Source organism: Girardinichthys multiradiatus, chromosome 12 (assembly GCF_021462225.1).
Source record: "Girardinichthys multiradiatus isolate DD_20200921_A chromosome 12, DD_fGirMul_XY1, whole genome shotgun sequence".
NCBI classification, from domain to species: domain Eukaryota; kingdom Metazoa; phylum Chordata; class Actinopteri; order Cyprinodontiformes; family Goodeidae; genus Girardinichthys; species Girardinichthys multiradiatus.
The window spans coordinates 21,884,200-21,911,474 of NC_061805.1; the positions used below are offsets into that span (position 1 = coordinate 21,884,200).

A 27,275-nucleotide genomic window follows, 5' to 3' on the forward strand; every position below is an offset into this window, starting at 1 on the left:
AATAGGATAAATTCTGTTTTATCTAAATTTAATGATTATTTAAATCAAATCACTTTATTTTATGCATTTCCTTAGTGATCACCTCCAAAACCTGCTGCAAATCCATCCCAGAACAAAAAAAAACAAAAAACACTTGTGTCATCCGCAAACAAAACAAACTTTAACACATTTGATACACTACAAATGTCATTAATGTACATTGTAAACACTTCCGGACCCAAAACTGATCCTTGAGGTACCCCACATGCCATACTCATGAGTCTGGATTTATGTTGATTTATTTGTACAAACTGTTATCTGTTAGTTATGTCTGTAGCTCTTTAATCAGTCCAACACAACACCTTTGAAACCATATTTCTCCAACTTTCTTAACAGTTCATTGTAGTTGACAGCATCACATGCTTTTGTTTAGATCTAAAAATACTCCAAGTGCATACTTTTTATTGATAGATTCAGTTATTTATTCTACCAAGTCCATCAAAGACAGAGCTGTTGATTATTCCTAAACCCATATTGACTGACTGTCAGCAACTTGCGTTTCTCAACAAAACTGTCAAATCGTTTAATCAAAAGCTTTTCTAATATTTTTGAGAAATAGGAAAGTACAGATATCGGCCTATAATTCTTAAAATTGTGCCTGTCTCCTGATTTATAAATGGGAACAACTTTAGCTATGTTAATTTTATTTGGAAAAACACCATTTTAAAAAGGACAGGTTACAGATTAAAGGTTTACCGATACCATCAATAACGCTCTTTACTGTTTTCATATCAATATCATTCCAATCTGTAGTGGATTTCCTCTTAAAACCATTTATAATATCATATATCTCTCTCTCATCCACTGCTTTTAGAATGATGAAGCTCTTGTTCCTTTCAACATAATCTAACATGTCTATTTTTGTTTCACTAACCTTTACTGCCTCTGCTAGTTTTGGTCCTATATTTACAAAGAATGTACTGAATCCATTCACTACTTCATTCATTTCTTTGACACAGTTTTCATTATCTATAAAATATTGAGGATAGTTATTCCTCATTCTGTTTTTAAATAAACTGTTTAATATATTCCAAGTACTTTTTGTGTCATTTTTGTGGTATTCTAACTTATCTATGAAGTATTTTCCTTTTCAAGTTCTCATTATATTTGTCAGCCTATTTTTATACTTTTTACATTTCGTTTCTGTTATTATGGTTTTCTTTTTTATGAATTCATAATATAGTGTGTTCTTTTTTTATAGAGGTATTTTGTAGTCCTTTTGTCATCCATGTTTTTCCTGTGTAATTTTGTTTCCTGTTATCTTTTTCACCACTGAGCAGTTTTTTTCAAATAGTCTTTTAAATATCCTCAACAATATTTCATATGCTTTATTCACATCATCTTCTCCATATATATTATATATGCAATATATATATATTCCAAGTTTGGAGTAATAGGTCATTTTTGAAGATATCCAGTGTCTTCTCTGTTCTAATTCTTTTGTATGTAATCTTACTTTATCTATGTTACCTTCATAGTTACACTTGTAAACTGCATAAACTGGCAGATGATCGCTGATATCACTGACTAACAACCCACTTTTTATTTGTTTTTCCATAATATTAGTAAATATATCTGTTTCTCTTCCTTTTCATACTTATTTCAACTGGTAAGCATTTAATCACTTCATCAATAATAGTTGTCATCCTGTCTACTTTTTTGTAATTGCATTTTTTAATCAATATAAAGTCCCACTTTTTATGTATCCTAACTAAATGCAGAAATTCATATCCATTTAGTTCAAAATCTTCATTTTCTTCAGGGGTTATCAAGGTCTATGATATGGCTATCACATTAAATGGTCTTTTAAAATGTCCTACATATTCTTTAATTTATTTAAAGATTCAAAAAAACTTCTGCTATTAACGTGAACCACAGTTATACTATCTTCTACCTTTATGTCAATGTTGAGTTGATCATCTGTATGGTCTCTGATTTTTATTCTTCCTTGAGAGAGTGTAATATCCTTGAATATCCCTGCTATTTATCCCTTTACAGTCAAATGAAGCAAATACCTGTTGCTCTAGAGAGAGTAGTTCTTGCTTTGATGGGTGCCTGCTATTTGCTGCCGTCATCCTGACATATGTCCTGTGTGTAGTTTCCAATCCAATGCTTATTACATCATTTATTCTGGAATATTCTTCCAGTTCTGATATAGGGAATAGGGAAGGTTTTTTTTCCCTCAAAGTACGTTAACGCTGGAGATAGTTGCGATGGGGTGTCAGAGAGCTCTGTCGGAAATCTTCCCTTCTGTCACCAAGCATCCCGCTGCCGCCTTTGCTTATTTTTGCTGAGAATCCGACCTTAGGTCCATCTCCAGTCTGTAAGAGTAAGGTTTAAATCTACGTTCCAGCCAGGATTTTGGATAACACCTTCTTTCTGCCTGCTCCCACACCACCAGTTTCCTCCTCCTCCCACTGTAAGCTACGCCGTCATAAAGACACACCCATTTCAGCCTCTCTCTTCCACCAGCTGCTCCTGATTACTCCTTGATTAGCTACCTTGGTTCATTGGTCCATTCTACCCTAGTATTTACTCTCTGGTTTTCTGTGTATACCACTGGATTCTCTTGCTTGCTACCCGTTGCCATTTTCGATTATTCCTTGCCTGTTTACTGCCCTGATTTGTACCAGCCTTATTTATCCGCCAGTGTTCCATTACATGGAATAATTTTAAGTTCAGCTTTAGTTATCATTAAATAATTCTTCAACTCACCATGCGGCTCCCTGTCTCTGCTCTGCACCTTGGTCCAACACAAATCCAGCATTTCCTGACAGATGCAGTTAGTAATTTCTACCTGCAGTTCATTTATATATTGCCTTTTATGTGCTGTAAATAACAAACTTGACTGGTAAAAAAGACTGGTTTTTTTTTCTTCCATTTTTAAAGGGGGGAATTAATCATTTAGATGAATACATTAATCAATAGGTTAGTCAACAAATTAAATTCTATAGAAAACTAATAAGGTTGTTTCTATCTTGCTGATTACATGGGTCTAAACGTGAAGAAATGAAGGTGACTTTGTTGAACATCAAGTCCTGTTACGTATTTGTGTGCATATGTATCTCTTAAGATTCTCACCTATTCTGTATAGAGCAAGTGTATTAGGGCCAAGGTTGTGGAATTCAAAGTGTTCCGCTGCAATTTCTCTGGATATGTTACTTTTACAGGGACATCACTGTCTTTTTTGTTTGTTTTTGTTCATATTGAAGGACCAACTGGCCATTTATCAATCAAAGTTCAATGCTCTATAAGTCCCTCAAAATGTCAGAAAAGTATTATCACAATTAATTTAAAAGTAAGGCAACCTGTCAGTTTCACTTTTAGTTTTAAGTGTCCAACATGGTGAGGTGAGTGAATCCTCATCAGTGCAGACAGCACAGTGCATGAGATTTATCCATTATTGGGCCGCTGCTGCAATACATATTTGCATGGATTCTGTAGCAATGGTGCACTTGTGTGGTGTACATGGTGTTTGAGAGCTGTGGTGCTCCAAATATTTTGACCGATTGGCTTATCTGTTGATTAAATTGTCTATGGTAGAGTGCCTAATGCATAGCATGATAATGTTGTAGTGTTGTTTTCCTATGGCATTGTGTCTTTCTACACCATTGAAAAGAAAAGCATATACACAACAATGTGATGGGGGAATTTAAGGAGGCCCATATCTTTAAACTGGAAACCTTGGTCCAAGATATAGTGGTCACTATTATGAAATCAAATAGAGCAAACCACTTAAAAAAAAAAAAAATAAATAAAAGAAATTGGCACACGTGGAAAAGAACCCAGAGAGGGTATTTTCTTCTAGGTTGGAAATAGTAGAACAGGGACAGATAATATAACAGCAAACATAAGCTTGTGGTCCATAGAGAAGTACTGCTGTATGCTGAAGATGCATTAATTATAAATGTGTTGCTTTCAAGGTTGAAGCACTACTTTTCCTTCAAGGCCACAGTCTATTGGCCTTGATATGAACACATATCCATCCACGAACCTGTCCATACGCAGCCATGATGAACACCATAACAAGTTTGCAAATTCTTTCTCTGTGCGTGAAAAACAAAATAGGGTTTTGAGAGTGCCTTTCTGTCCTCCAGAGTTTTTTGACTTACTGGTCCTTCTCAAAATATTAGCATATTGTGATAAAGTTCATTATTTTCCATAATGTCATGGTGAACATTTAACATTCATATATTTTAGATTCATTGCACACTAACTGAAATATTTCAGGTCTTTTATTATCTTAATACGGATGATTTTGGCATACAGCTCATGAAAACCCAAAATTCCTATCTCACAAAATTAGCATATTTCATCCGACCAATAAAAGAAAAGTGTTTTTAATACAAAAAACGTCAACCTTCAAATAATCATGTACAGTTATACACTCAATACTTGGTCGGGAATCCTTTGGCAGAAATGACTGCTTCAATGCGGCGTGGCATGGAGGCAATCAGCCTGTGGCACTGCTGAGGTCTTATGGAGGCCCAGGATGCTTCGATAGCGGCCTTTAGCTCATCCAGAGTGTTGGGTCTTGAGTCTCTCAATGTTCTCTTCACAATATCCCACAGATTCTCTATGGGGTTCAGGTCAGGAGAGTTGGCAGGCCAATTGAGCATAGTGATACCATGGTCAGTAAACCATTTACCAGTGGTTTTGGCACTGTGAGCAGGTGCCAGGTCGTGCTGAAAAATGAAATCTTCATCTCCATAAAGCTTTTCAGCAGATGGAAGCATGAAGTGCTCCAAAATCTCCTGATAGCTAGCTGCATTGACCCTGCCCTTGATAAAACACAGTGGACCAACACCAGCAGCTGACACGGCACCCCAGACCATCACTGACTGTGGGTACTTGACACTGGACTTCTGGCATTTTGGCATTTCCTTCTCCCCAGTCTTCCTCCAGACTCTGGCACCTTGATTTCCGAATGACTTGCAGAATTTGCTTTCATCCGACAATAGTACTTTGGACCACTGAGCAACAGTCCAGTGCTGCTTTTCTGTAGCCCAGGTCAGGAGCTTCTGCCGCTGTTTCTGGTTCAAAAGTGGCTTGACCTGAGGAATGCGGCACCTGTAGCCCATTTCCTGCACACGCCTGTGCACGGTGGCTCTGGATGTTTCTACTCCAGACTCAGTCCACTGCTTCCGCAGGTCCCCCAAGGGCTGGAATCGGCCCTTCTCCACAATCTTCCTCAGGGTCCGGTCACCTCTTCTCGTTGTGCAGCGTTTTCTGCCACACTTTTTCCTTCCCACAGACTTCCCACTGAGGTGCCTTGATACAGCACTCTGGGAACAGCCTATTCATTCAGAAATTTCTTTCTGTCTTACCCTCTTGCTTGAGGGTGTCAATAGTGGCCTTCTGGACAGCAGTCAGGTCGGCAGTCTTACCCATGATTGGGGTTTTGAGTGATGAACCAGGCTGGGAGTTTTAAAGGCCTCAGGAATCTTTTACAGGTGTTTAGAGTTAACTCGTTGTTTCAGATGATTAGGTTCATAGCTCGTTTAGAGACCCTTTTAATGATATGCTAATTTTGTGAGATAGGAATTTTGGGTTTTCATGAGCCGTATGCCAAAATCATCCGTATTAAGATAATAAAAGACCTGAAATATTTCAGTTAGTGTGCAATTAATCTAAAATATATGAATGTTAAATGTTCACCATGACATTATGGAAAATAATGAACTTTATCACAATATGCTAATATTTTGAGAAGGACCTGTACATACCTGTCAAAGGGACTACCTGTCCTAATCGGCGGTAAAGTTAACAAGTGTTACTGCACTGATAAGAGGTTAGGCTGAAAGGTGGTTAAGAAAAAGAGAACTGAGTGCACTGAATGTCAGTGTTGCACTGTAAAGAATGTGCTGGCAAGTGTAAAAAGTTGTTTTTCCTGTAGTACAACTTATCTTATATTACACCTTACTTCCATTCAAGATGTTCACCAACGTGCAGATGTTCAATTTCACAAGGCTTCAGTGTTCATATTCACTGAGAATTTGACTAAAAACCTAATCTTAAACCAGTCCTCCACCTTTATCAAATAGACAAGTAAATTAGTAAAACTCATTTAAGATATTTGTGCAATCAGCTTTTTATGAGGCTGTTAATGCAGTAGAAGAACAAGATCATCAATAGGAATTTTACTACACACCAAACAGGGTACAACACCTTCCCCTTTTTGCAGCCTCCAGCTCCTTGTTCCGTCAAAGGTCAAAACTGTCTAGATGACTTTGCTATTTGTCAGTGATGCAAATTTGCTTGTTAAAGTTCACCAAGTTTGACTCAGCACAAACAGGAGCCCCAGGAGGTAGATTGCAAAGGATTCACACGATGTGGGAATAATGAGGAAAACTAGTCACAACTGTCATTCAGTCTGAGGCAGGAGGGTTTCACTTGTTGGAGTAACCTAGCTTAACATATGTTTACTAGTGTGGGTAAATTACGTTAGATATTTAAACATAAGCAGGGATGCACCAAAAACAAAATCAAAGCAGACCTGTCTGGCTGATTTGTTTTAACCAAGAGTATGTCTACAAAGGAAAAAAAAACTCTTAAAATTTGTTAAGCGTGTAACATAATTAAGGTGACCAACATTGTGGAAAACTAATGCTCCTGCTGCTTAACCTAGAATCAAAATGTTGTTGTTTTTCTGATCATCAGCTGGTTAAGTAAGGTATGTCTGTTTAATGCAATGATTCTGGCTATGGTTACAACAAGTTAGTTCCTGTTGTTAATAAATATTTGTTTACTTATCCACCAATATGAATTCATTTTAATAAAGCCATGCCTGTTAACAGCTTGCCTTTAAATAAAAGTTGGAACAGTTGATTGAATCACAGAGCATCTGATTCTGGCCCAATCTACTTATTTTATAACACACCAGCTGGGTTTCATAACTTATTCATGATGGCCTTTAATTCTCAAAATATTAAGCACAGACTTTAAACATTTGCCAAACAGATGCCTCCTATCTAACGATGCAGTCACGTACTTTACCTTTGTCTGTTACCATATGTGTAAATTAATCCAATAATATACTTACTCACTCTCTCATTACCCAATGCTCAGGGAGGGGAAAATACAGTTTAATTGAGTTGGCAATACAGCAGTAAAGCTGCTAAAGTAGATCATTTGTCATTGTACTTGGAAAGAGTTATCTGTCTCAGCTGGCACTTTTGTTGGGTGCCAAGAACCAGTTTTAAATAAGTACCACATGTGGAAAGATTGGCATCAAAATGTTTACAAGCTGCAGGACAGAACAGAGTTAAGTTTATTCTGAAAGATTGCAGCCTTTCACAACAGCAAAACTGAGTTAGGTGAAGCAGAATAGAACAATTAGATGATAAAACACGTTAGGTGGAATGTAAATAGCTTTGCTCAATGTGTTTTTCAGTTACATTGAGATCCACTATGTAAACAGAAGTGTAACTCTCTGACATTTCAGCTTCTCAGAGGAGTTTTGTGATTCAACCAACCTGTCAATGATCCTTTGATTACAAAAACCCAAACCATAGTCGTGGAAATACAAAATTCCCACTGTAGTTGAAAAGGAAAGCCCTCTGAGATTGCATTCATTTAACTGTGAAATTTAAATTTCTATCCAATATCTATACTCGTTTACTCCTGGCTTTAAGAGCCACCACACACAGCTGTATCCTGGACATGGGCTTCAACTGTCACATTCTTTGTGTTAAGGCACACCTAAACCAGAAACACAGTCAGAAGTCTCACTGGGGCGAAGGAGAAAAAGGACTGGACTGTTAAGTGCTGATCTAGTCTTGACCTAAGCCCTATGGAAGGTTGAACAGAGGAAGGTGAGAGAGACCAGTCCAAACAAAGCAGACAAGTTAAGGACCACTATTTAAGCAACCAGGTATTCCTGAACATCATGGCAAAGCCACAAGTTGATCGTCTCCATGTCACATTGATGCATATATTATACACTGCTAAAACAAAATAAAGGGAACACTTAAACAACACAATATAACTCCAAGTAAATCAAACTTCTGTGAAATCAAACTGTCCACTTAGGAAGCAACACTGATTGACAATCAATTTCACTGCTGTTGTTCAAATGGAATAGACAACAGGGGGAAATCTTTGGTGATTAGCAAGACACACTCAATAAAGGAGTGGTTCTGCAGGTGGGGACCACAGACCACTTCTCAGTACCTATGCTTTCTGGCTGATGTTTTGGTCACTTTTGAATGTTGGTGGTGCTTTCACACTCGTGGTAGCATGAGACGGACTCTACAACCCACACAAGTGGCTCAGGTAGTGCAGCTCATCCAGGATGGCACATCAATGCGAGCTGTGGCAAGAAGGTTTGCTGTGTCTGTCAGCATAGTGTCCAGAGCCTGGAGGCGCTACCAGGAGACAGGCCAGTACACCAGGAGACGTGGAGGAGGCCGTAGGAGGACAACAACCCAGCAGCAGGACCGCTACCTCCGCCTTTGTGCAAGGAGGAACAGGAGGAGCACTGCCAGAGCCCTGCAAAATGACCTCCAGCAGACAGGATGAAAGCAGGTTCACACTGAGCACATGTGACAGACGTGACAGAGTCTGGAGACACTGTGGAGAGCGATCTGCTGCCTGCAACATCCTTCAGCATGACCGGTTTGGCAGTGGGTCAGTAATGGTGTGGGGTGGCATTTCTTTGGTGGGCTGCATGGCCCTCCATGTGCACGCCAGAGGTAGCCTGACTGCCATTAGGTACCGAGATGAGATCCTCAGACCCCTTGTGAGATCATATGCTGGTGCAGTTGGCCCTGGGTTCCTCCTAATGCAGGACAATGCTGGACCTCATGTGGCTGGAGTGTGTCAGCAGTTCCTGCAAGATGAAGACATTGAAGCTATGGACTGGCCCGCCCGTTCCCCAGACCTGAATCTGATTGAGCACATCTGGGACATCATGTCTCGCTCCATGCACCAACGTCACGTTGCACCACAGACTGTCCAGGAGTTGGTGGATGCTTTAGTCCAGGTCTGGGAGGATATCCCTCAGGAGACCATCCACCGTCTCATCAGGAGCATGCCCAGGCGTTGTAGGGAGGTCATACAGGAACTGACTTGACTTGTTTTAAGGACATTACATCAAAGTTGGATCAGCCTGCAGTGTGTTTTTCCACATAATTTTGAGTGTGACTCCAAATCCAGGCCTCCATTGGTTATTAAATTTGATTTCCATTGATGATTTCTGTGTGATTTTGTTGTCAGCACATTAAACTTTGTACAGAACAAAGTTTTCAATGAGAATATTTCATTCATTCAGATCTAGGATGTGTTATTTGAGTGTTCCCTTTATTTTTTTGAGAAGTGTATTTCTCTCCTGAAACTAATGTGCTACCACCTCATTGGGGTTATTGTAATGGTGGGAAAAAACAAAATCTTATAAAAAGGAATTAGAGCCTTGCAAAAGTATTCATACCCCCAGAACGTTTTTTTACATTGTCACATTACAATTACAATTTTATGTTTTAGAACAACAAAAAATTGTGAATAATTGTGAAGTGGAAAAAAGAACGACACGTTATTCACCCCCGTTAAAACTGACCCTGTCAACCATTAGTGAACAAACATCCTGAAGACGAAGGAACACAGAAATAAGGTTCTGAAGAAGTTTAAAGCAGTTGTAGGCTATGAAATCATGTCACAAGCTTTCATCATCTCACAGAGCTCTGTTCCATACATTGTCCAAAAATGGTAAGAGCATAGCACAACTGCAGACGTACCAAGGCATGGACATCTGCCTATACAGGCAGGGCAGGGAAGCAGTGCATTATTCAGAGAAGCAGCCAAGAGGACAATAGTAACTCTGGAGGAGCTGCTGACATCCACAGCCATGTGGTGAAAACATCTAACAAGTAAAAGAAGTTGATCTGATCAGACAAACTCAAAAAACACCTTTTGGCCTACATGCAAAAATCTACCTGTGGAGAAAAACTAACACTACACATAACCGTTACTTACCATCCCCATGGTGAAACATTGGGAGGGCATCCTGTTGCAGGGATCTTTTTTTTTTTTCCAACAAGGACAGAGAAGCTAATCAGTTAATGGAAAGATGGGTCCAGCTAAATATAGGATAATCCTAGAAGAACGTCTGTTAGAATCTGCAGAAGAGTTGAGACTAGGGAGGAGGCTCAACTTCCAGTAGGACAACCTCAAACACTACAGAAAGGTGTAGTTCTAAGGATAGATGCTGGTCATTCAATCTAACAGAGCCAGACCTTTTTTGTAAAGAATTGGCAAAATAATTCTGTGTCTAAATGTGAAAAGCAGGTAGAGACAAAATCCCAAAATGCTTGCAGCTGTGATTGTAGTGAAACATGTTTCTACAACGTTCTGACTAAGGAGGGCTATACATAAATGCATGTCACACTGCCAACATTTCTTTAAGAAAATCTTTAAAAATATAACTTTTCCTTACACATAAAATCCCAATAACATACATTAAAGTTTCTTGTAGTAAAGTGACAAAACCTGAAAGGTTCTGAGAGTTTGGATACAAGGCACTGGAAATAAACAATATGAAAAGTCTGTGTTCTACTATTGAATTTCTTGCCCCTCTGTATTGAAAACCGAACCACCATATAAATGAATAAACTATTGTAGCATCTCCTGTACCTTCAAGCCCCATCTTGCTGACAGTGTGCTTACATTCATACTGCCAGAGCATGGGCATATGGCTACAGAATCTGATAGAGATGAATTCTGAATGCGTTCATCTGACGTTTCTCTGGACAAGCATTTCAAAATCTTCAGAGTTTGTGAGGTACAACCAGCATACCTAAAAGGAATTAAATTTTTCAAAAGGTCTATGTAGAATTCATGATGCATCAGCAATCCTTAAAAACAGAGGTCTAGGCATATGAGGTATTTCTTGGAGCCTGCTTTAACCCCAAACAAGACCTAGTTTGATGGCTGATGACAATAATAGATTAGGATTAAAAAGAAGCAGTTGGTAAATGTCACCAGGCAGATTATATAACTATGCCTATACCCCACCAACAGCCTGTGAAATCTCTTTCATCACCACAGACCCAGCTTTACTGCATAGAGGACAGGTTTATTTCTACTTAATTTTCATAACATAAAATAACTTTTTATCCAAGGAGATGAGTTGGGGTCAGATTACAGTGTGTGCTGGTGGGCTGGATCTCTATCATCACCGTCCAAAACATGAGTTTTAAACGTGTCATTTTAATGCAGCCTATATAAAGGCTACCATTGTTACAAGCATATTTACCCCGAAGTGTAAGAGGGCTTCAGCTTGAAGCCATCATCATGAGTCACAATTTTTTCTTGCAGTACAGATTTATTTCCAACTCATTAGCTTAACGTTCATAATTTACTGACGCTAATTCTTCAGCAGTTGCTTTAAACCATTGTTCAATATTTAGTCATGCTGGAAAACTCAATTACACTGGAAGTCTACAGCTTTTACACCTCTTCTGTAGCAAATGTCTGGAGAGGCTCATAAAAAGTCATTATCATTAGTCATTTAAATGTCATTTTCTTGCCTAAACCCAAAAACCTAAGAGCGGGTTATTTTCTGAAATCATCCCCTTATATTATTGGTTGTGGGACTTTATAGAACAGTAGTATGTATTCATAAGCCCATAAGCAACACCATAAATAGAAGAACTGAACATAGTTTTGTTTAATTATTTTTCCCCCTAAAGTAAAAACAGAGGCTTCAAAGTCGCAGCTAATATGTCTACAGAGATTCATGCGACCAGTGAAATTCTAATACACAATTACAATTGAAACATACAATGTTTACAAGAAATGGTTAGTTTAATGCAGCTAATCTACTGAAATATTAGCTGAGATTGAGGATATTAGATATGTGTGGATATTAGTTTCTGCATTTTCCATCATTAAAAAAGCATAAAATGAACTGAAACAGAAGTATTTCTTACTGGATTTTGCAACTTTGTCTTAGACACCTTATGATGTCTGTCTCAAAAAAGGTAGTGCTACTGCAGTACTCATTTACCAAATCCAATCTTTTTTTCACAACCCATAATTTTTTGCATTAATTATGGGTGTGAGTTCTGATCACTGACACAGAACTGCATTCTTACTTGTAAACAAACAATTACTGCAAAACAAACGTGGATAATCACATTTTACACTCTTAAATAGTATAATATAATAATAGCAGTCCCTTTATCTTTTAAACACTGGGAGAATGATCTGAAGAAATGGCCTCTGACTATGTATACCAACATATTAGCTGCTTCGTCAACTACATTGGATAGAGAAGCTACATAATTATCGATGCTCATATTTTGCTGAATGAAATTGAGCACAGCCTTATGTGAATAAAAGCATTTTAGAGCTACACATCATCGGGTTTGGGGTTCTAGTGTCTGGAAAAGTTCAGACAACTGGCTTCTCCTATGTCGGGGGACAAAGGCAATCTTGAGGCCAACAAGATTGCCAATATGAAAGCTAAAATTATGTTTATGTAAAGGCAAAAAATATTTTTCTATGCTTTCAAATCTACTCAAAGCAAGTACATTTTATATTTGAATACTTTGAGGAGCCAATTATTTGTTGTAGTCTTGACCTGAAAGATTAACTTTAGCTCTACTACATTTACTTAGTAAAAAATCTAAACTTCTAAGATTCTCTTCAGGTGGATTTTAGCTTTTGCTGACATGGTGGAAGTAGCTAATATAACGTGTTTTTGGTGGTCCTGTCACTTAAGATTTTTCAGCCACATTCACTTTGATTCCTCATTTGTTGGTAATGCAAACAGAGACACAATATCAGCAATAACCCTTTTCACTCTGGGTGCGTGTTCAAGTTAAGGTCCGTGTGCTATTTGTGCTGATGCAAACCATGCAGTAACAGAGCTCCACAGTGACAGGTCAGTAAGTGTGTGATTGTGAAAAAAAAAGAAAAACACAAAGAAATTTAGCTAATTTGTAAACCAGCTAGTTCAGATATCCCATCTGTACAACTTAGTACCTTACAAACACTTTTATTACGCCACCTTCCTCAATCTTACCGGAACTTGAATCCACATTCAATCTTAAAGCAACACCACCAGAGAAAACGTTGATACAAGCAAAAAAAGTAACGTGATAAGAACAAGTCATACGATGATAATGATACCCAAGCTAATATTATTTATGCTAAAAAGTGACTAGAAATGTTACATTGCAGTTTAAATTACTTTTCCACTATTGGTTGTGTGAGAAAATTACCAAATGCTGCATTCATGTTTCAAAATATGATTGAATGCAGTCAGTGTGTACTGTTCAGTGGAACTGCTTTATAAATTACTGTGTAGTAGTTTCATGTAAATGTTACAATGAAGCAGCTTTTTTGAACAGGTAGGTTTAATTTTTAGAGCAATGCTTGTGTTTGTGAGGCTCTAAACTGTGGGGAATTAAAAATTTATAGCCATGTCACAACAAACACAATACAATTTTTCCATCCCTTAGGGACAGACATTAAAAGTTTCTGAAATCTTTCTGAATGAGTGTTTTCAAATATGAAATGACTAGCCTATCTTAAAGAGAATCTGATTATATGCATTTCTGCTGCTTCAAGATAACTGCTGCAATCACGGCACTTCAAAGAGAAGTCAGTGACTCTATACAGTAAAGATTTAGTGAAAATGCAACATCCTCCGAATGGGAGGATGTTTAACCATCCCACAAAGTGTGAGCACAAAATGGAAGAAGTCTGCAAGTCTTCCATAAAACCTGCAACCAGAACTGAAAATGGTCTACATGTGGTAAAAGAAAACCCTTAAAAATTGATAATCCAGACTTGAGCCTAACTAGATGTTCTAGGGATTCTTATTGAGCGTTACTGTGAAAAACACAACACAGTATGTCATCACTGTTACAATATATCAAAATGATTGATAACTTTGTAATTTTCCATCATTAAGAGCACATTTTAAAACATTATGGCTAAAAATATTTAAGTAACAAGACTCCTGGCCTCAACAAATAATGAGTAGTACAGTATATACAAACAGTATCTAATATTTATAAGTCCTCATGTTTCTGTATGGTGACTATCTGGGTGCACAACTTATATAAAGCTATGGCATACATAAATACCACAAGGAGCCAAGTTAGGAAGTCCTCTTAGGCTATATTGACTTACTTTTCCTCACAGATCTCACACAAGGTCCTTAAGGTCCTGTTCTTGCTCTCCCACTTACATTCTCTCCCCCTCTGTCTCTCAAGACTTCTTAACAGTTTGTTTATTTTTATAATGGCAGTGTTTCACTCTGGTACTGGCAGGGCTTCAGCTCTGCCCTTTAAAATCTTATAGACTGTAGAGTTATTTCGATTGCAATGCTGTAATGCATTTGTGACCAGTCCCTCCAGTTAGCATAGTAATTCTCCCGACAGAAGTGTTCCAGTCAGTACAAACTAATTTTATAGAGCACAACAGTAAGTGTTGTTTCTTTGTGTATTAGTAAATATAAAGCTTTGCAACTTCAGGGTTCTTCACAATACACTAAGGACATCGTGATAGTTACATTTATTTCTCCTTAAAATCAAAGTAATTTAATTTGAAGAAACTACTGAAACTTTAAACTTTAATCTAGCCTTTTTGTTTTACAAAAAACAAATATATAAATATACAAGCTCAGAAGTGCTGCAATTAGGAAGGAAAAAACAGAAACTGCTCATGGCGTTCATCAGACTTTAGTTAAAAAAAAGAATTATGCTACAGTTTTCTTGCACTTCATAATCAAATGAGGTGGATTACATTTGTTTTCAAATTTCAAAGACTGAAGTGGTCTAAAATATGTTAGTTCTCCAAATTATGTGCTGATAAACAAAAGGTTTGGGGTTTTTGTTATTTACTGCATTGCCACAAGTGCATGCATAAGCATCTAAAGAGGTGACACACAGGGGTTTATGATGAGATGACAGTACAGACAAACCCTCCGTTTTAAGCTGCTGAATGCACACTGATATTACACACATCAGTCTGCTATGTTTTCCTCTGAGTAGGTGCTTACAGAAACATTTAGAAACATGTTTGATGGATCAACTTTGCCCCATCTTGTGTTAATGTGCAGACTTTGTGTTTCCAACCAAATCCATTTTGCTTACTGCCTGTTTTAACGAGATTTAGCTGTGTAGACAATCTTAGGATTTAAATGAATCAAACTTAAACAGACACAGACATAATTAATACATATAGTTAATAGAGTATTTGACCTTGCGCTCCTCCACCTTCCGCTTGATGATGTCCCACAGATGCTCAACAGGGTTTAGGTCTAGAGACATGCCGGGCCAGTCCAGCACCTTTTACCCTCAGTTTTCTTAGCAAGACAGTGGTCGTCTTGGAGGTGCTTTTAGGGTCGTTATCATTTTGGAATACTGCCCTGCAGCCCAGTTTCTTAAGGAAGGGGATCATGCGCTTGTAGGAGTCATCCATTTTCGTCGGGCAGTTCGATATGCGCAGCTCAACAGACATTGTAGCTCTGGCGTCACCTGGGATTATAAAACCTGTGGAAAATAAACTTTCGTTGCCATTTCCCGTGTGTCTCATGGGACGACGCAACGGAGGTGCATATCTGGAGAGACAAAAGCTCGCAGGCGAACATTTCCTTCACACCCCCATTCCAGAAGAGCTTGAAAGCTGGAATTCTGTCTGATACAAGAAGGTCAGAAGATTCATATACAAATCGAAGACCACGCCGACACCCGGCGCAGGTGAAAAACCCACAGAGGTTTTATTTCCAAGGAGATGAGTTTTCCTCCTTGTGATTCAGTCGACTAAACGGTTCTTCATATTTTCCCCTCTTGGACGGATGAGAAGTGTGCCGTTTTTCTTTTGAGTTGATCACGGATGCAAAATCCCCCCCCTCGTTTTTCTTCAAACCTGACCCATCCTCAACCGGAAAAGAGAAGAAATAGCGTCCAAGTAATTTCATTCTTTCTTTTTTATATTAAATTGGGTAGGTGCATTTACAAGTCTTGGCAGGGTGAGGCATAGTTAAGGTGATTTAGAATCACCAGTAGTTAATCCAAAGTATCAACTTGTTGCATACAATACTGATTGCATAGGAGTTAGAAGTTGGACTTCTAAGTTTTCATTCAAAGCATTCCTTTGTTCCAGTTTTATTATTGGAGTTTTTCCACTGAGTTCCCACCTCAGAGTTTTATGACACTTTGTTTGGGATTTGGGGCAATTAGCTGCTAGTAGTTATTTTATTATTATTGTTAGGTAGTAATTTTTTTATCTCCTTTGTGTAGAATAGTGCTTGTTAGTTAGGTGATGGTTTTGGACCAGAATAATGGTATATCAGAATTATATGGCTTCAATAAATCTTCATATATATAATTAAGAGACGCGTTTGTGTTTATTTCGTGCAAGAGTGATTTATCTGTCAAAACAAGGTCGAAGTTCCCCCACCTTCGGTGAAGCGGTTGAATAAACAGTGACATTTTGAGGTTTTGGTTAATAATTTATCAATTATTAATGATGAATAACTAATTGTAATTATTAAGAGCTTTGAGCCCATAATCACAACACCAGAGGACATCTCTGATTTCTCTTAGTAAATAATGATTTTTGGTTAAGAAATTATTTTCCTGAATTATTTTTTTAATTGTAATTTTTGATCAATATTAATTAATCAATTATCCTTACACCCAGATTCAGTTTGTCACAGAATATGGTTGTATTCATGGTTCCCTCAATGAACTCAAGTTCAACAGAGCCAGCAGCACTCCTGCAGCCTCAATTGGGGACAGTTTGACATTTAGGGGTGTACTCACTTTTGTTGCCAGCGGCTTAAGACATTAAGGGTAGACTGTTATCTTGAGATGACAGCAAATTTACACTTACAGAGATGCACAAATGTCATATCTTCATTTTTGTCCCATGAAAAGATATACAGTAATATTTATACAAAGATTTGAGGGGTGTACTCACTTTTGTGAGATACTGTAAATAAAAAGTCATTTGTAAGAAAATTGGAAATGTTACACACTATTATATTTTAACTAAAGGTTGCAATTTAAACATATTTTTGCTATGAATTCACCAGAGCACTCAACTGAAAGTTACTTTTGTTCATTTCCATTTTAATCTCATACTTAACATTGTGAATATTCCTGACTTTTTTTCCTGTCACTTAATACAAGTATTTCATACTTTAAACTGTAAATCTTTCCTAACTACAAATGTTGTTGTATGTAAAAACATATGCAAGCATATATTGTAAATAAATATATAAAAAATAAAAATGACTCCAGAAATGTTACCTTTTTATAATAGGGAGAAAAAAATTAAGAGAAAAAAATTCATCTTTAAATTGATCAACTAATCAAATAATTAGTCAACCAATTAAAAAAAAAAGTCAGAGGTGGTCATAAAAAAACCAAATGCATGCACAAAGCTTAATTTTGTAAATCCTTCCTTCTGTTGGATTCAAAACCACTACCTCAAGGTATCTGCAGTACATTTTTGTTTGTTACATTTAAATGCTGAACTAAAATAAGGTTTTGGCAAATGAAGGTGTCTGTGTGTGTTTTAGTCCTTAATGAGATGATCAGAAAAAAATCCACACCAGCAGGTCAGACATGAAAGAAACCTTGATAACAGAAATGGCCAGGAAAAAAGCCTGGCGCAATGTTTGCTAATTAGCTATGTGTTACTCACCTTTCATTGCATGCTTAGTGGCCAACTTAGGGTTATGGAGGTGAAATGTACTGTAAGTGACCACGATGACCAGAAAATGTTTTAGGTCAGATCCCAATCCAAAACTTAATAGTGTATCGAAACACCACTGTTATAAGTAATGCTTGTCTACTGCCGACAGAAGATTATGGTGTAGCTTTCCAAAAGTGTTGCAACTGCTTTCGCAGCAGCAAAAGAACGAGAGAGATTTGTTGAGGAAGCAAACAAAAAGAGGATCTAGTGTTAGATAAAATTAAACTCTGGGACATACAGATATTTAGATATATTGTAAAAAGGAAGAAGATTTTCTGTTTTCAGTCGGTTAGGATTAACCATTTTTCCCTATTTGCCAAAATAATGAGCAAGTGATTTTTTCAACGAAGAGTAGCTACAGCTAACGTTGGCATCGAAAAGAGATAACTTTTGAATTGTCTGGTTTAGGTCAAATTATTCACTTATCCTTCCTCAAGCTTCTCACAAGAGTGTTTTTGAACTTTGACCCATTCCTCCTGACAGAACTGGAGTAACCAAGTCAGATTTGTAATCAGTCTTCCTCACAAACACTTTTTCTGCTCAGCTCACAAATTTTCTAAGAATGAGATCAGGGTTTTGTAATTATATACTTGAAAAATCCTTGAAATGCATTGTAACAAACATTGACGGCAGAAACAATAATAAAAATGGTAAAACATAAATGAGATTTGGCTACACATTTCATATTTTTCTCTATTATATTTATGTGGAAACAGGCACTAAAATAACATTTTAAACAGCCTTTAAAAACGTCTTTGTTTTAAGATATGCGCAGACTTCTGAATTTCACAAGGACCAAATTGTGATGGCTAGATGACAGGGTTAAATCATTGTTAGATCACCATTCAGAACTGCTGCTCTTGTGGTCTGTCCCTGGCCTGCAATGCTCATTATTTATCGTCGATAGAATTTCAAACTCTACACCACTACAGAGGACAACTTTGATACTTTATGCAGTTTTGGTACAAGGACAAAAATGAAATGAAACTGATTCACAAGGGTATTTCTAATAAATAAAGGCTGTACATTGGTTTAACACCTGGATTATATTTAGACACAGAGCACCAAACAATTGTGCAAAGCTCTCGCACTATTGCAGCATTCATTGCATCACTGGTATTTTCTTTTTATGCACAAAGAATAAACAGAAATGATGAAAGTTTTACTGAAGAAAAAAAAAAAAAAAAAACACACAACAACCGTCTAACTACCGAATATCCAAGTGTCTGTGGGTAAAACATTCCTACAGTGATGGTGAAGGAAAAAAAAACCAGGTTAATTTGTAGATATTTTCCTGCAGCCCCAAATAATAAAAAGGCTCAATTTCTAAAACAGTTTTAGACATTTCCATAAGCTTTCAACATTTGATTTTTGATGTGCCTTTTCATTGGTTCGAATAAATATCAATTATTTGACTTGTAACAGTTCTGAAATTCATTATAAAAAGGCCTAATATGTTACTCTAGAGGATTATATTTTTACTATTTAAACAGCTAAAAAGAATATTGTATTAATCAAAGACATTCTGTTTAGATTATTTTTCAAAGTTAACATTTTAGTCTGGTTCTAAATGACAAAAAATATTTCTAATTTTTAAGAAAACTGGTCCTTTCTCAGGATAATTAATTATCAGCTCAACTTTTAAATCAGTTTATTTTTGGTATATAAATATGTAAAACATTATCGAGTTAAAATCAGAATGATATTCTGGGTGTGCCTCCTTTATGTTTTCAACAGAAATTCTTCAAAATGCAAACTGCAAAAGCAAATAAAAAGCAGGGTGGTGCAGTCAGTAGTGTAACTACCAAGTCCGAACAAAAATGGCAGCCACCAACTGGTTGATAGTAACATATCTGTTAACAGTTATTATTGCCCAGGTCACTGACATCGGCAGCGCCTGTTGTTATGGAAACTGTGCACTATTCTGTACCTTTCCATATGTCAGCTTCCTTCAGAGTAAGCAAATGTGTGATTAAACAGAAAGTAGGACATCTGCAAACAGTAACATTATAGCTGGTCTGTCCGGTGGTAAGTTCAGAGAAGGTGAAATGGGTTTGTTGTGGCGCCGCCTTTCACGTTAACCACTTTTTTATATAGTTGGTAAATTGGGGTTATTCGTACAACATTCCTACTCTTCAAGCCAAACCATCTCCAGGCACAAGCTCTAAAGCTCTACAAGCTGGCACAAGCTCTAAAGAATATAACTGCAAAACTGTTAGGTTGTCAGCAAGATTGTCTAGCTATTTTTCTTCAGACATCGCTCTACAACTGCTTAACGTCCACTCACTGAATGCCATGGCACCCTTAATAGGTGCACTAGTAGGCTCCCTCCCCCTTTTTTCTTCACAATATAAGAATTTCAAAATTATTGAAAATGATATTTATTGCACACACCATGGTGTACTCTCATTATAATGATGTGTTCTATAATCCAACAAAAATTGTCGTGCTTCTAAAGTTGACTTCATCTTCAACTGTGGAAAGCATTATTTATATTTCATGTCCGACCATTAATATTTAGCTGCTGTGGAGACACACCCAATCCGAAACAGGAGATGCATGTAAGAAATGCTCCACATCTTTGCAACTTGTTTCAAAACACTGCCAACAAAAGAGTTGAAAAAGTAAGCCCAATAAATTCTGCATGAAACATACTCTTCTGGTACCAGACAGTCCCATGGTCTGACACTAAGGTCAGTATGGGACTGTTTCTATCTTGACTGCTCTCAACACATAAAACAAATAAACGCAGATTTTGTAACCAAGTTGATAAGTACACTTTAATAAAATAAATCTAATATTTATAGAAATTAGAAGAATCAAGAAGCTTTGCAGACTAAAAATCTAAAAACAAAATCCTGTTTTAATTTTATCCAAGTTAGAAATGCATCTGAAGATTGACTTTAAAACAATCTGCTTAAAACAATGTTCAAATTGAAAGCCGGCAGAGCAACTATACATTAGTTTGCATTAGCGCTTTACAATTTAGTGCAAGAACTGCTTGAACATTACATATACACACGTGGACAAAATTGTTGGTACTCCTCGGTTAATGAAAGATAAACCCACAATGGTCACAGAAATAACTTGAATCCGACAAAGGTAATAATGAATAAAAATTCTATGAAAATGAACAAATGAAGGTCAGACATTGCTTTTCAAACATGCTTCAACAGAATTATTTAAAAAAATAAACCCATGAAACAGGCCTGGACAAAATTGTTGGTACCCCTGAAAATAATGTGACCAAAGGGACATGTTAAATCAAGGTGTGTCCATTAATTAGAATCACAGGCATCTACATTCTTGTAATCAGTCAGTGGGCCTATATATAGGGCTACAGGTAGTCACTGTGCTGTTTGGTGACATGGTGTGTAACACACTCAACATGGACCAGAGGAAGCGAAGGAAAGAGTTGTCTCAGGAGATCAGAAAGACAATTATAGACAAGCATGTTAAAGGTAAAGGTTATAAGACCGTCTCCAAGCAGCTTCATGTTCCTGTGACTACAGTTGCACATATTATTCAGAAAGTTCAGATCCATGGGACTGTAGCCAACCTCGCTGGACGTGGCCGCAGGAGGAAAATTGATGACAAAACGAAGAGACAGATAACACGAACGGTAACAAAAGAGCCCAGAAAAACTTCTAACTAGATTAAAGGTGAACTTCAAGCTCAAGGAGCATCAGTGTCAGATCGCACCATCTGACGTTGTTTGAGGCAAAGTGGACTTAATGGGAGACGACCAAGGAGACCATGGTTGAAAACAAATCATAAAAAAGCCAGACTGGAATTTGCCAAACTATATGTTGACAAACCACAAAGCTTCTGGGAGAATGTCCTATGGACAGATGAGACAAAAATTTAACTTTCTGGCAAGGCACATCAGCTCTATGTTCGCAGATGGAAGCATATGAAGAAAAGAAAACTGTCCCTACTGTGAAACATGGAGGAGGCTCTGTTATGTTCTGGGGCTGCTTTGCTGCATCTGGCACAGGGTGTCTTGAATCTGTGCAGGTATAATGAAATCTCAAGACTATCAAGAGATTCTAGAGAGAAATGTGCTGCCCAGTGTCAGAAAGCTTGGTCTCAGTCGCAGGTCACGGGTCTTGCAACAGGATAATGACCCAAAACACAGCCCAAGAATGGCTAAGAGGAAAACATTGGACTATTCTGAAGTGTCCTTCTATGAGCCCTGACCTAAATCCTATTGAGCATCTTTAGAAGGAGCTGAAACATGCCATCTGGAAAAGGCACCCTTCAAACCTGAGACAAATGGAGCAGTTTGCTCATGAGTGGGCCAAAATACCTGCTGAGAGGTGCAGAAGTCTCATTCAGAATCAGAATCAGAATCAGAAAAGCTTTATTGCCAAGTACGTTTTTGGACATACAAGGAATCTGTTTTGGCGTAGTCGGTGCAATACAGTACAAATTAAACAGTATAAACATATCTACAATATAATATAAATATATGTGCACAGTTTTAAGTGAGTGAGAGTAAATATAGAGCAGTATTGGGTGTGAGAGCAGTACAACAGTGCAGGTGATCATTGTGCAATTATGGCAGTGCAAGTAAAGCAGGAGTCCATGCTGAGCGTTAATGTAACGCATAGAGTTGCGAGTCACAAGTGTCCTGTCAGCAAAAAAGGGGGTGTGTGGGGGAAAGGGAGAGTGTCAGGGTGGTTTCCGGGCTTTGTTAACCAGGCTGGTGGCAGATGGGAAAAAACTGTTCTTGTGGCGTGAGGTTTTGGTCCAGATGGACCGCAGCCTCCTGCCAGAGGGGAGAGTCTCAAAGAGTCTGTGACCAGGGTGGGAGGGATCAGCCAGAATCTTCCCTGCCCGCTTCAGGGTCCTGGAGGTGTACAGTTCCTGGAGCGACAGTAGACTGCAGCCAATCACCTTCTCAGCGGACCGAATGACACGCTGCAGCCTGCCCTTATCCTTGGCTGTAGCAGCGGCGTACCAGATGGTGATGGAGGAGGTGAGGATGGACTCAATGATGGCTGTGTAGAAGTGCACCATCATTGTCTTTGGCAGGTTGAATTTCTTCAGCTGCCGCAGGAAGAACATCCTTTGCTGGGCTTTCTTGATGAGGGAGCTGATGTTTGGCTCCCACTTGAGATCCTGGGAGATGATGGTTCCCAGGAAGCGGAAAGATTCCACAGTGTCAATTGTGGAGTCACAGAGGGTGATGGGGGCAGGTGGGGCTGGGTTGTGCCTGAAGACCACAACCATCTCCACTGTCTTTAGAGCGTTGAGCTCAAGGTTGTTCTGGCTGCACCAGTCCAACAGATGGTCCACTTCCCATCTGTACGCAGAATCGTCACCATCAGAGATGAGTCCGATCCGGGTTGGTGTCGTCCGCAAACTTCAGAAGCTTGACAGACTGGTGACTGGAGGTGCAGCTGTTGGTGTACAGGGAGAAGAGCAGAGGAGAGAGAACACAGCCTTGGGGGGAACCGGTGCTGATGGTCAGGGAATCAGAGACGTGCTTCCCCAGCCTCACGCGCTGCTTCCTGTCAGACAGGAAGTCAGTGATCCACCTACAAGTGGAGTCGGGCACACTCAGCTGGGAGAGCTTCTCCTGGAACAGAGCTGGGACGATGGTGTTGAAGGCAGAGCTGAAATCCACAAACAGGATCCTGGCGTAGGTTCCTGTGGAGTCCAGGTGCCGGAGGATGAAGTGAAGGGCTAAGTTGACTGCATCATCTACAGACCTGTTGGCTCTGTAGGCAAATTGCAGGGGGTCCAGGAGGGGGTCGGTGATGTCTTTTAGGTGTGAGAGCACAAGGCGCTCAAAGGACATCATCACCACAGAGGTCAGGGCGACGGGTCTGAAGTCATTAAGCCCTGTGGTCCTTGGCTTCTTGGGAACAGGGACGATTGTGGAGGACTTGAAGCAGGCTGGCACATGACATGTCTCCAGTGAGGTGTTAAAAATGTCTGTGAAGACTGGAGACAGCTGATCAGCGCAGTGCTTCAGGCTGGCTGGTGAGACAGAATCCGGTCCAGCAGCTTTCCGGGGGTTCTGTCTCCTGAAGAGTTTGTTGACGTCCCTCTCCTGGATGGAAAGAGCCGTCCCCGGCGTGGGTAGGGGGCTGGTGGGGGGGAACTTCAGGGTGGGGGTTGGAGGTGACAAGGCCCCTCTTGAGGTTTGGGAGGTGGGGGTGGTGGATTGTGGCTGCAGCTGTTGGGGGGTGTCGTGGGGGATGGTTGCAGGACTGTCCCTTTGTCTTTCAAAGTGGCAGTAGAACTCGTTCAGGTCGTTGGCGAGGCGTCAGTCGTTGATGGAGTGGGGGGCTTTCGGCTTGTCGTTGGTGATCAGCCTGAGCCCTTTCCAGACAGACACAGAGTCGTTGGCTGAGAACTGGTTTTGGAGCTTCTCAGAGTACAGTCGTTTGGCCTCTTTCACTGCCTTGCCAAACTTGTACTTCGTCTCTCTGTATATGTCTTTGTCCCCACTCCTGAAGGCCTCTTCCTTATCCAGTCTTAACCTTCTGAGTTTGGCTGTGAACCAGGGTTTGTCGTTGTTGTAACTCACCCTGGTGCATGATGGTACACAGCTGTCCTCACAGAAGCTGATGTAGGAAGTCACAGCCTCTGTGTACTCGTCCAGACTGTTGGTAGTAGTCCTGAATACATCCCAGTCTGTACAGCCTAAACACGCCTGGAGATTCTCCACAGCCTCAATGCTCCACTTCCTTGACGTTCTCATAACAGGTTTGCAAAGCTTTAGTTTCTGCCTGTATGCAGGAATCAGGTTGACCATGATGTGGTCGGATTGGCCCAGTGCAGCACGTGGGACGGCGTGATAAGCATCTCTGATGGTGGTGTAACAGTGATCCAGAATGTTGTCCTCTCTGGTCGGACATTTAATAAACTGTCTATATTTGGGGAGTTCGTGGGTGAGATTACCTTTGTTAAAGTCGCCAACGACGATAACTAAGGAGTCTGGGTTGGTCCGCTCCACACTCAGTATCTGGTCGGCGAGCATGCGCTGTGCGACCTGCACGTTAGCTTGCGGCGGGATGTAAACACCGACCAGGATGAACGAAGTGAACTCACGGGGGGAATAGAAAGGCTTACAGTTTATGATGAAGGCTTCCAGGTCTGGAGAACAGTGCTGCTGAATCACTGTCACGTCGTTGCACCAACCACTGTTGAGGTAGAAACAGATTCCTCCACCTTTCGCTTTGCCGGAGAGTTCCGTGTCTCTGTCCGCTCTGTAGAGCTGGAATCCTGCCAGCTGCAGCGCAGAGTCCGGTATTAATCCACACAGCCACGTCTCCGTGAAGCACAAAACTGCCGATGAATAAAAGTCCCTGTTTTTCCCCAACAGTAGTTGTAGTTCCTCAATTTTGTTGGGAAGTGAGCGAACGTTAGAGAGAAATATTCCAGGTAACGGTGTTTGTAGTCCACGCTGGCGAAGACGTACCAGCACCCCAGCCCGTTTCCCTCTCTTCCGGCGTTCACCGCGTGAGCAAAGGTGAGCGCACCTTTGACCAGAATGTCCAAACATTTCAGAGCAGTAGGCAGAAAAGTGGGAAATAACTCCTCTGGTGTAGTAGCCCTGATGTTCATGAGTTCTTCTCTGGTGAGAGAGCTCCGGGTACCATCACAGAAGACCGTTTTAAAGCAAAAAACAAAACAAAACAATGCGCACCAACACGCCGAGGCAACCATCTTCGGCGCCATCTTAGGTACTCATTGACAGTTATAGGAATCGTTTGATTGCAGTGATTGCCTCAAAAGGTTGTGCAACAAAATATTAAGTTAAGGGTACCATCATTTTTGTCCAGGCCTGTTTCATGAGTTTATATTTTAAAATAATTCTGTTGAAGCATGTTTGAAAAGCAACGTCTGACTTTCATTTGTTAATTTTCATAGAATTCATTATTCATTATTACCTTTGTCAGATTCAAGTCATTTCTGTGACCATTGTGGGTTTTTCTTTCATTAACCGAGGGGTACCAACAATTTTGTCCATGTGTGTATGCTTTTCCATGAAAATGAAGTTTTCTCTGCACAGTTAATTAGTATTCACAGGTTTTGCATTTTGGAACAGGTTTTGCCAGATATTTTTATCACAGAAAGAGAAAGTATCATATTAATGTTCGGCTCACAACAGAAATTTTAGAAACGTGTGCATGTGTTAGTAGAAATCTCCCATAACAGACCCAAAAAGAACCTTCTTCAGTACAGTGTTAAGGATCACCAAAACAAATGATGCTATACATAACTAAGTTATGGTTCAACATTAAATAACCCATCTACCATTTTGAAGTTGCACTAAAATATATCATTAACATAGACAGATAATTCAATAAACAGGTTTAATGTTGCTCCAAAGTATAATTTAGATTTTACAACAAAGACTACAAAGAAGGATTATGTTTCATGTTTACAGCATCACATAAACCAGTACTTTTAAAACACAGTCCTAACATCCCAGCAATGTACTGTCATTTCTACAGCACCAGCTCTACTTCCCCGATTTGTGGATACAGCCCAATAAGGTCCATCTCCTGCACGCCATTTCCACTGCCTGAATTTTGGCAGTTCTGGTAGACTTGGCTCTGTCAAGGTTCAAGCATGATTGGACTATTTGTTAGTGAAAGCAGCCCTGCAGGCATTATCAGCAAGAAACACTCATGGAAAAGCAATGCCATCTATAGAATCCATTCACACACACTGAGCTGCAAATGTTTTTAGACATCAATATAAAGGCTGAAATCCAACTTTCTGTTTTTTCAGTATGTTGTGAGTTTGTTGTAAAAAATATTGGTGAAGCGTTTATTTCTTTACTAAAAAACGAATAGACTAAAGGATTTAAAGCCATTTACAGAGCACCACCTTAGTAAATATTCTTGGGTTTGTCATTATGACACTTCCAAAAATACACAGACCTTCAATTCATATTTTCTTGTTATAAAAGAGCTTGAGAAGCTTAAATATGGGCTCTGTTATATTTCCAAATAATTACTGCTTCATAATCCTGAAAAAGGAATAAACATTTCAGTGAAACGCCATGTAACAAATTTTTTTCAAATCTTTTCATGACGTTTCAGACAAAAATATTGTTAGAAGAGCATGATTAAATAACCCTGAGTTTAGATCACACTTAAGTTTTTAAATGGGCATTACATTCATTTCTAAAGATACATTTTAGGCAATACATAGATCCAATTATTGATTAATAGCAAAAGGTTTATTCCACAAAGTTTAATGCTAGTGAATGCTGATCCAATTAGTAACAGGTGAGTTTCCACTGTGGCTGTCCAAACAATTGAATTTGTAATTTATTTTTGATTTGGGATCCATTCAATCATTCATTCATCTTCTATAGTGCTTATTCCATAGTGGTTAACGGTGGAGCGGGTGCCTACCTCTAGCAGTCTACGGGCAAGAGGCAGGGTAAACCCTGGATAGGTCACCAGTCCATCGCGGGGCAACATTTGGGATCCAATTAATGACAAAAACAATTTATTCAACAAAATCAGAGATTGTTCCATTTGCCTTTGGAG

The 27,275-nt window shown here is 39.1% G+C and overlaps 1 protein-coding gene across 10 annotated transcripts in view; it reads right to left on the reverse strand.

Moving 5' to 3' along the window:
- The window catches only part of gpat2 (glycerol-3-phosphate acyltransferase 2, mitochondrial), a 228,808-nt gene that overhangs the window by 124,760 nt on the left and 76,773 nt on the right, over positions 1 to 27,275 (reverse strand). Inside the window, exon 1 of one of the 10 annotated variants that reach the window (XM_047380864.1) lies at positions 2,055 to 2,140. The exons of 8 other annotated variants lie outside the window; for them this stretch is intronic. The gene's annotated coding sequence lies outside the window, so the exon portion shown is untranslated. Of the gene's footprint in view, positions 1 to 2,054; positions 2,141 to 27,275 lie in introns of those variants that run through there. One more of the 10 variants, XM_047380862.1, reaches the window with a different exon arrangement.